Genomic DNA, 11140 nt, shown 5'->3' with positions numbered 1-11140 from the left:
GAATACTTCAGCTGTGGACTGCATCTTCCCACTGGTAAAATGTGCTGTTTGTGTGGAGCACTCGTTATATTATCAGTGATGGTGGTCACTGTGGCAATTTGACACAGGCTAGGTCAGGGGTAGGCAACCTAAGGCCTGTGGACCAGATTGCCTTCTAAATCCAGCCCGCGGACGGTCCAGGAATCAGCGTGTTTTTACATGAGTAGAATGTGTCTTTTTATTTAAACTGCATCTCTGAGTTATTTGTGGGGCCTGCCTGGTGTTTTTACATGAGTAGAATGTGTGCTTTTATTTAAAATGCATCTCTGAGTTATTTGTGGGGCATAGGAATTCATTCATTCCCCCCCCCCAATATAGTCTGGCCCCCCACATGGTCTGAGGGATGGTGGACTGGCCCATGGCTGAAAAGTGTTGCTGACCCCTGGGCTAGGCATACGCAGCCCTGGCTACTTGGTGGGACTTCTTAGTGTTGAGAGCCACTTAATCAGCAATCGTTTACTAAAGTCTGATGGGAAGTTGCGATGAGGCACATACTTTCCCCCCCTAACTGTCCCTGAATGTCAAGTGGCCCTTAACATTCTTTACATTGAGACAGAACTTTAGATTCAAGATGGGACCTTAGATGTGACAACATCCATGCAATTAGTCAAGTGTGTGACTGTGTTTGAGTACATCAGCAGGTGTAGGGGAGTCAATCCATATTGGTGCAAGAGAGGCAAGGGAATTTCACCTTTGCTTTCTACTGCAATCCCAGTTTGAACTCTCCCTCTCGGGCCTGTTACTTGGATTGAGATTAAATCTCTCACTGGGGTCTTTTGTGAGCTAGAGTTAGTGCTCCAGCTGCAGCCTCTCCTAGAGAGAAGACAACTTCTTGGAGATCTGTGCTGTGACTACAAGAAGCTGCCTAAGTCAGGCTATTGGTCCACCTATCTCAGTATCTTCTCCACCACTGATCTTCAACGGGTGGGTCAGGACCATGACCTGCTCCAAGGTGGGTTGTGCAGGAGCAGCTGAAGCCTGCAAGGGATAGCTAATCAATTTATCCACCAGCGCCATAAAATATATTGTAAAAGATTAAGAAACGCTCCCAGTACCGTTTCTGAGCACAATTCAAAGTGTTGGTCTTGACCTTTAAAGCCCTAAATGGTCTCAAATGTTCAGGATACCTGAAGGAGCATCTCCACCCCCCATCGTTCAGCCTGGACACTGAGGTCCAGCTCCGAGGGCCTTCTGGTTGTTCCCTCACTGTGAGAAGTGAGGTTACAGGGAACCAGGCAGAGAGGGCCTTCTTGGTAGTGGCGCCCGTCCATCAGATGTCAAGGAAATAGACAACTACCTGACTTTTAGAAGACATCTGAAGGCAGCCCTGTTTAGGGAAGTTTTTAATGTTTGATGTTTTATGCTCTTTTTAATGTTCTGTTGGGAACCACCCAGACTGGCTGGGGAAACCCAGCCAGATAGGCGGGGTATAAATAAAGAAGAAGAAGAAGAAGAAGGTGTGGTGGTGGTGGTGAAGGAGGTGAAGGTGAAGAAGAAGAAGGTGAAGGTGGTCCCCAAATGTATGTTTGGGTTAAAAGTGGGACCTGGGGCTGAGAAGGTTGAAGATCTCCTGTCTTCTACAAATGTGGGGAACACCTGGTCGTTCAGATGTTGCTGACCTACAGCTCTCAATCCTGGGTCATTGGGCATGCTTGCTGGGACAGATGGGGTTGTAGTTCAGTGACAAAGGTTTCCCACACCTGGCCTACACTGACTGGCAGTGGTGCTCCAGGGTTTCAGACAGACAACACTCCCAGCCCTGCCTGGAGATTCCTGAAATCAAACCTTTTCCATGAATAGCAGATGCTCTGCTTCTGCACTATATCCTCTTCCCCACACCTGCTATTTTCATTGGGAGGAAGTCTCTTACAGATGCACTGTTTTCAGACGAAGTTGGTGCTCCAGGTGCAATCTCTCCTAGGCAGAAAAATAGCTTGGCCATGACCACTCATGCTCTGCTAACATTGAGGGTTGACTGTAATGTGTTATATGTGAGACTTGCCTTTTCAAGACTGTCCAGAATTCATTTCATAACACTTTGCTAGGCTCCTAACCCTACTGGGGTAGCTAACCTGCGGTTCTCCAGCTGTTGTTCTACTGCAGCTACCATTGTTTCTGAAAGGGATGGGGGTGGCGCGGTGGTCTAAACTACTAAACCTCTTGGGCTTGCCGATCAGAAGGTCGGCGGTTTGAATCCCTGTGACAGGGTGCGCTCCCATTGCTCTGTCCCAGCTCCTGCCAACCAAGCAGTTCGAAAGCACACCAGCGCAAATAGGTATCACTGTGGCGGGAAGGTAAACAGCATTTCTGTGCACTCTGGTTTCCATCATGGTGTCCCGTTGCGCCAGAAGCGGTTTAGTCACGCTGGCCACATGACCCAGAAAGCTGTCTGTGGACAAACACTGCCTCCCTCTGCCTGAAAGCAAGAGGAGCGCCGCAAGCCCATAGTTCCCTTTGATTGGACTTAACTATCCAGGGTTCCTTTACCTTTACCTTTTTACCATTGTTCCTGACCATTGTCCACGCTGGCTGGGGATGATGGGAATCCAGCATCTGAAGTACCCCAGCATAGGGTAGTGATCCCTGGCTAGCTTTCTGTTTGCCTTTAAAGCGCCACACATTTTGGGAACGAAGTATCTTAAGGAAAGTCTGTTCCCGCATCAGCCTGCCCATACATTCAGTTAATCAAGGCGGGTGTTCCTCTGGGTGGTGAATGGGGATATAGCCTTTTTGCTAGTGGCACCTTGTCTGTAGAATGCCCTCCTCAGAGAGGCTTGCTTGGTGCCTACTTTGCTGTCCTTTCAGCACTACGAAATGACCTTGCTCCCTTCTCTTTGTATCTCGTGTGATTTGTACTGACGTTATTAGGATTTTGTTTTGCTGTGGAAAATCCTGAAACCCGCAGGGCTGAAAGGCAGTATATAAATGCATAAAACAAATAAAGCATGCTGTATTTGGTGCAAGTGAGAAAGGACTCAAGTTAACCTTTAGAATATGTGTGCGCACACAAGGTTTTTGTGCTTGTGTGTTGCCTAGAGGAGCTGTGGCAGTGACAATGTTATTAAAGCTACTAAACTGTACATTGAACTCTTGTATGAGATAACACTTCCCCTCGGCTGCGGCTGTAAACAGGGAGACATGTTACATTCTGCCTGGCTTGTCTTAAGCCAAAGTGACACAGAGAGAGCGAAAATATGGTGCTCTTTAGCTTCTACTTCCAGGGGTATGGGGCTAATTGTGCCAGCTGCCAAGCTCTCTGCTCTTTGGCTGAATGCTCTTGTGGAACAGGTCAGGTTGAGGCACCACTGCCGAAGCTGCGCTCTGACACAAGGGCTAATGTTTATTCGCCCTGTCATTTCTTGTTCTACTTTCAAGAGAGGTTATAGCTAAAGGTCAAGGGAGAGCCACTGTCTTATTCCACCCCCCCACCCCCCCCGGAAACAAAAATCAATTGAAGGACCTAGAACACAATAAGTTATGTTACAGCGCTACACTCGCGCGAATATTCCCATTGGAGACCTATCAATGTGAGCTAGCACTGTTGGGAAATCTCTCCAGCTGCCCCAGTTAATCAATACCTTTGTTCATTATGCTGTCTCTGATAGATATGGATAATGATTGGGCAAGCGTTGGTCAGGTGACTAGAAATAATGGCACCTCATAAACAATCAATAGAATCTCCCCCATCCTGTATTATTCAGGCTGTTGAATATTCCCTCCCTCCCCCTTTTCTAACACAAGTCACACATTGTTGATAGATCAACATCATTATAGGAGCAGCTTTATTAAATTAATAGCACTTAATTGCCTGCCATTGTTGACCCGCATGGAGTGAACGAGCAGACAGCGAGGGTGCAAGTAGCCCAGTGACCAGGCGATTAAGCAGGGGCCTTTACCACAAGCCGCCTTTATGGGTGCTTGCTTAACTCTCGCCTCCTGCTATTAAAAACTCTTGCAGAAAGAACAGCTCCACACAGCTGGGAGAATTCCTGCCAATTGTAAATGTACTGCAGCAGGTGAAAAAACCATAAGTGTGCCTGGTTTCCTTGCAGAACTGTATTAACACATTTAATAGAACCATAGGAATTTATAGTATTAAAAATCATAGGATGACAGGTATGTGTTTAATTCGAGGTTATCTTACCCAGCATTGCTTAGCTTTTCATCTGGTCCCCAAGTTTTAAAAGAACAAAACCTAGGAATAATGGTGCAATCCATACAGGAGATCAATATGCAGAAGGTTTCCATATGTGCAGCTGATATAGATGTGCATTTGCATCATTATATTGTAACCTGGGACCGACTGGACTAGCTAGATTTGTCTTTTTGTGTAAATGGCAGCATTCATGGGAGCAGGAGCAGGAGCCAGAGAGGTGATAATCGTGAAAGAACATTTAGAGCCATTGACACCAAGCCAATGTGGATGACGGACACCTGAAACTTCAAAACAGCAACTCCTCATTTTGATAAAAGCCACCACACTGCAACCTAAATCATTCATGTTAGGGCAAAACCTTTATTAGGCCAACCAGAATATCTCAAAGTAGTGTGCAAGCCTTGGAGGATCTGCAGAATTCTTCATCAGGATGGATGGTAAACAGAGCAAATTGGAGGGGGGGGTGCAGAGTGTTTGATGCTGAAACAGGTGAGTCTCCATTTGGTGAGAATGTTAAGATGGAAGGGAAAGAAGGTGGCCAACAGGGGCCCTTTGGGGTGCAACGGAAGTTTCAGCTTCAAGGCATTTAATAAGGTAAAGGTAAAGGACCCCTGACAGTTAAGTCCAGTCGCAGATGACTCTGGGGTTCCGGTGCTCATCTCGCTTTCAGGCCGAGGGAGCCGACGTTTGACTGCAGACAGTTTTTCCGGGTCATGTGGCCAGCATGACTAAGCCATTTCTGTTGAAACCAGAGCAGCGCACGGAAACGCCATTTACCTTCCTGCTGGCGCAGTACCTATTTATCTACTTGTGCTGGTGTGCTTTCAAACTTCTAGGTTGCCTGGAGCTGGGACCGAGCAATGGGCACTCACCCCATCATGTGGATTTGAACCGCCGACCTTCCGGTTGGCAAGCCCAGAGGCTCAGTGGTTTAGACCACAGCACCACCTGCATCCATTGTCAAGGCATTTAGCAACGGCCAATTCCCCATCTCTGAAAACACAAATTGTCAATAGAGATGGACCTAGCCAGTTATTGTGTTTTCAGAGATGGGGAATTGGCCGTTGCTAAATGCCTTGAAGCTGAAACTTCCATTGCACTCAAAGGAGCCTCTGCTGACTATCTTCTTTCCCAATCCACATTAACATTGGGTGCATCAGACCTAGGGTTGCCATATATCCAGAATTTCCCAGATAAAGCTGGAATATGGCAGTTGGAGACAGTGTCCAGGCTGAAATTCCTGAAATGTCCAGGAAAATCTGGGTGTATGGCAACCAATGTTGTAAGTCTAGATTTTGGCGAGTTAAAAATAACGAGATTTTGTAGAAAAAGTTCAACAACTTTGGGCAAAAACAGATTCACCTTTTGACACACCTCTGCACATAGTCATTTTTTGTGTGCTGGGAGCCAACAAGAGTGGCTGGGGGAAAACCAACCACATGGGCAGGGTATAAATAATAAAAGTGTTGTTGTTGTTGTTGTTGTTGTTGTTGTTACCACTGTTACTATGATCAGGAGTGATGAGACGAACGGTTTTCAACCCCCCTTGGCAAGCTGTGTTTTATGTTGCTTTCATTGATATCCCAGGCAGTAGCCTGCAACATTAGGTCCCTATAAGTGGGGGTGACACCGTCCCCCACTTGATTGCCATGTGTATTACATGATGTATTTTAAAATGCTACATTTGGGTGCCCTCCTGTTCATTCTGCGGACTGGGGGTCTGGACAGTCTTGCCTTGATGGCATCGCCGCTGCCTGGAATTAGGTCCCCCCCTCCCCTGCTTGCCAGTGGCTGTCCTAGACAGCAAAAGTGAGCTGCAACGAGAACTAGGCCTTTCTATTTTCTTTTTAAAAAATATTATTTTTATGAATTTTCCAAAAACAAAAAATAAAATAAAAACAATACATATTCAAACATAGAAAAAATAGAGTTTACTTCCCCCCCATTCCCTTCCCTAGTTCCATTGTTTATCATCGCACCACATGTCCATTTTAAATTATAAAATCATTAAAATTACTTATTGTCCAGTCATAATGTCTTTACAAGTATTTTTAAAATCCTGCTAATGTATTAACCTGTGTACATTGCTTCTGTATAGATGCAATAAATCCTTCCAATCTTCTTTAAATTCATTGTCATCTCTTCCTCTTAATTTCAAAGTCAATTTTGCCATTTCGGCATATTCCATTAATTTCACTTGCCAATCTTCTTTAGCTGGCCTTTCTGTTTTCCACAGGCCTTTCTTTCCACAGGCCTTTCTGTTTTCCTCCCTCTGTTCAACTTCCAGCAAGCGCCGTGTCGCTTAATGCAGCTGTAAGGCAATTAGTTTCTCCATAAGCAGGCGAAAGTGCCATCACCGACAGCATTTCTCAGCTGACCTTTTGTTGAAGAAGGCACCTTGTTACTGTCTGCCTGATAGCAGAACGGGAGTGGTCCCTACTCGCAAATCAATAGTCAGTTGTAACAAAAACTAATCCATTCAAAAGTATGTATTTTGACAAGGATTACAAACTCAGAGATTACAAACTCAAACCCATAAGCATATGTATAACACAATAATTCGTTACAGAATTAGAGATGAGTTTATGAATAGAGATAAGTTCATGTTAGTCCATAGTCAGATTCCCAGTACTGAAACTTATATTGGCCTGAGTTCTTGGTGTGCTTTTTTCTTGGTATATTTAATAACAAGAACTCCAACTTATTTAATGATAGCGGAACGGAGCAGCCTGTGGCAGCCTTGGGCTTCCCAAAGACAAATTGAAGCGCTCCTGGCGGGGCCTCTCTGCCCTCGCTACCGCAGGCATTGAGAGTGCGCACTTGCGTACTCGGAGGGGGCCGCCAAGGGAAGCCCTGGTTCTTGTACTCAATTTCCCCTTCGCAAGGGATAAACAGGCAATTACGTATCCTTTAATAGTTGATGGCCAAGTGCTGAACTTGAGAAGAGACTATTAGTTTGTGTCCCTTCAGGGCCAGGGCAATAAGTAGCCGGGAGAGATGGGGGCGGCGAACAGAGGGTGTAGCCTGCTGTTAAGCGTGACAGTTTTGTCAGCGGCGCTCGCATTAGCGGAAGGTAATAAAGTGACAAGCAAGTTATTAGAAAGATATGAGGCGAAATTGAACAGGAGCTTCTTGTCGCTTGCCTCGGCTTTTTCCTCTTTGGTAATGGCCTGCTATTTGTTACAAATCGAGCCTTGGCTTGATCTCTTTTATATATATATGTAACAGAAGTATTTGTTCTCTGCAGGAAAGGTCACATGAATTTATTACAACGCAATAGAAGAGAGGAAATAAATAAGTGTTTTATGACAACTAGTACGTCGGAAGTTAAAAAGCAACGCTGCTGCTTCGTAACTGACAAGGGACAGCTGGATTCTCAAAACTGCCTTTTGAAACCCCTCTCTTTCCTCAGGGATAATTAATACCAAAACACATGAAGAGAGTTTTGAGAAATTGTTAGCTGCTAACTTATTTGTGAAACACCAGGGAATTTTGCGGCAAAATATAGCCCAAACGGAGGACTGAGTCAAGCTCAAGGGCACAGTATTGGTTTAGCATCCTGATCTATGCATGACTTGCCCTTCTGGACCTTGGATTCACAAAAGGGGCAGCTCCCATAATCACGCACGCATGCACTTCCGAACAGATGGCTTGTTTTGTTCATCTTGGGGCACACGTGTGGGGAGATGGGTGACTCATTGAAACACTTCCTCCCTCCGTCCAACAGATGATCAGTTCTATCAAAGTCTGTTTGAGGGAGAAAGATCATTGCATTCAACGGAAGCATTTTCCTATGTTTCCGGTGGGGGGGCGGGTGTAGAGTGGTGACATGGAAAAAGTTGATCCCCACCGGCTGCTGTGAAGCATCTTCCACTCACCATCTCCCCATGGAAGATGACAAGGCCCTCTTCTGTATCTTCTAATGGTCAATAGTATCCCTTCTCCCCTTCAGAATATAATTATTTTATATCACGTACTTAACAAAAGAAAGATGGGGTGTAGAAAATGACAGTGATGGGTGGCTTTCAGTTAGAATAACAATCAGCCAGGAGGAATACTATAAACTTTTTTTTTTTGGGGGGGGGATACTTCAGGAAGATGTTAAGTAACTGAAAATATTTTTGGATATTCTTTTAGTTTCTTTTAGCCAAGCACCCCCCCCCCCGCAAAGTAGTATGTGACAATTCAAAACCTTACCTTCCAAAGAACTCAAGAGAGAAGGGTCTTTCATTTCAGATTTTAAACATCACCATGCAAACACTGCAGTTTGCTGTATTTGTGATATAAGCATGCCCCAAAAGGGAATGGGCCCCTGGGGAATCAGCAGTGATGCAAAGAGAGGTTGCTGCATAGCCACAGAACATCAGGGATTTGCTAACTTGAATTAATGCATATTTTGTGCAGCTTTGAATCATCTTTTGTGCATTGTATTTCTGTGCTTTACCATCAACACACCTTTCCGGGGAGCATAAGAAACTGCCTCATATTAAATCATTAGTTCATCTAGTAATTCTTCCCCAAGGTCTCAGGGATCCCCTTTCGCCATCCTTGACTGCTACCTGGGATTCTTTTCACTGCAGGTGGCAGAGATTTCACCTGGAACCGTCTACCTAGCAACACAAATGCTGTACTCCTGAGCTATGGCTCATCTCCTAGCTTTCATCAAAAGATGTGCCTTTCCAGATGATGGCCCTACATGCACATCGTTCTGTTGCACAGGAGTCTGTGGAGTAAATTGTGTTGGGCAAAAGAGCCCTAGGCACCAACCTTGCACTAGGGAGCAGCTTGAGACTGCCGATTCTCTTCTAATCAGGCTTCATATACGCTAAAGTTCTACAGGAAGAGAGAAAGGAGAAAAGAATGAATTAAAACCTTATGGCAGTAGCAAAATCTTGTTCGTTCTTTTGAAAAACAAAGCTGAAAACTGTAGATTATGTTCAACAGAGCACCAAGGCTAAGAGTCTTGTCAGTGCAAGAATTTCTCTGTGTGAAATTTTCCCTTCTCCTTCCCCTGCACCCCCCAAATTTTTTTCTGGGGGTTCCCCAATCCTCCAGAGCAGATCTGGGGATGGCATGGGGTGCACATGGCGAGAGAAGAGGGAGAAATCCATTGCACTATTGCTAACTTCTTGGCAAAGTCATAATAATGTTTGCCATAAAATATGAAAATGCAAAATTGCAGACGTGAAATTTGATTTTTTTATACCAACGTTCAAGTGTTTCAGGCTTGGTAACTTGTTTGTTTAGAAGGTGCCAAAATATTAAATGTTATAAGTAGTTAACTATAGAATGCTAAATAGCTATTAAAATCTGCCAGGTGCCCAAAATTTCAATAACATTATTGAATATTGAATAATACTGAATATTAAATATTTCATTCAAACATTAAATATCAAATGTTTACATGTATCACCGGATACCAAATACAAGTATATGCATTTGGTGCATATGTGGATACCAAAATAATATCCTAAGAATGTTTAACATCAACCCAGGAGAAATTTGGAAATCATTTCAGCTTGAAAAGGAACAGAGAGCAAGGCTAACATATGCCTTTAGTGGAATGTGTGCTATTGTGTTGGTTCCTAAAAAAAAATGCATTTCATCTCTCATGTAGATATTGGCAGGTACTAAAGAGGGCCTGAAAACTCACGTCTTCCACATTTTCTAAATTAAATGATGATTTAATGACTGAACACTTAGATTGCATGCAATGTCACCGTGGTTTCTGCTGCAGGTTAATTGATGCTCGTATTTTGCATTTTGACCCTTTGCTTCAGGGGGCAAAGGTTGGCGAGAAGGCTGCATTTTTACATTCATCCTGTGGAAACAAAATAGATAACTGTGATTTAAAGGCACATGTACCCCTATCCTAATGTTTGCATATCTGCTGGCCACACACAGTTGTGTAACGGCCAACACATCCTTTCTAAAATATCTGGCTGCCAGCTCAAATATATTTACATGTACAGCTGATACCAGTTAAAAAAATATGTAGATAGGATTTGGAGGTATGCATAGTTGTGGGGGGCATTCAATATCTCAGGTCTGGAGATGCACTGCAGTTCAAATGCACATCTACATTTAAGTCCTTCATCCAAATGTTTGAATCTAGTCTTTGCACAGCACAGCAGTGCCAAAGTGGTCTCTGGCTTCTTAGATCCCTTGTTACATAAGGACAAAGGTGTGCTTCTCACAACCAGTTGCATTTTCCAGTGATTCCAGAATGCTGAACCAATAAATGGTCCAGTCAGATGTCCAGATCGCAAATACCATATTTTTCTGTCTATAAGATGCCCCCATGTTTCTGGGGACTCCGGTTTAAGAAAATGGGGGGACATGGCTGCTGTGTATAAGATGCCCCCAAATTTTGGACATTGTTTTTTTTGGGGGGGGGCTAGTCTTATACATGGAAAAATACGGTACTTTTTTTCTTGCAAAGTATTAGAAAAGGAGTTTGTGACTCACAGCATTCTGATTTTAAAACAACAAGGACCAAAGATTACTTGACACAAGACAGGTTAAACATGCCAAATATCCGCTGAAAAATTAGCTCAAGTTGTCTTCACGTTGTTAAAAAATGGTCTTGTGTAATAATTTTTAAGAACTGGGTGACACAGAATTGGATCCAGACTTTGCTTCTACTGGCAAGGAAGGACAAATTTTGTTTATTCTTCCTCCTCCTGCTCCCAGAACAATGTGGGATATGGCACTTACGGCTGCAACGATGGACAAATGTCAAAGGGCAAACATCTCCTTACCCTCTTCCAGTGCGATCCCACCATTGGATCAAAAGCCTTCCATGGGTGGAAATATCCTTTCCAGGCCATGGGTCTGTCTTTGCAGAAGGTGAGGTCTGGATCTAATCCATTAAATAGCAATGTGCATTAATAATAATAATAATTTTGCTGGCAAAGTTATTTCCAGTGTAATGTTGAAGGCCAC

This window comes from Podarcis vaucheri (assembly GCF_965113315.1).
Source record: "Podarcis vaucheri genome assembly, chromosome: 17".
In the NCBI taxonomy this organism is placed as follows: domain Eukaryota; kingdom Metazoa; phylum Chordata; class Lepidosauria; order Squamata; family Lacertidae; genus Podarcis; species Podarcis vaucheri.
This window is presented reverse-complemented; position numbering follows the sequence as displayed.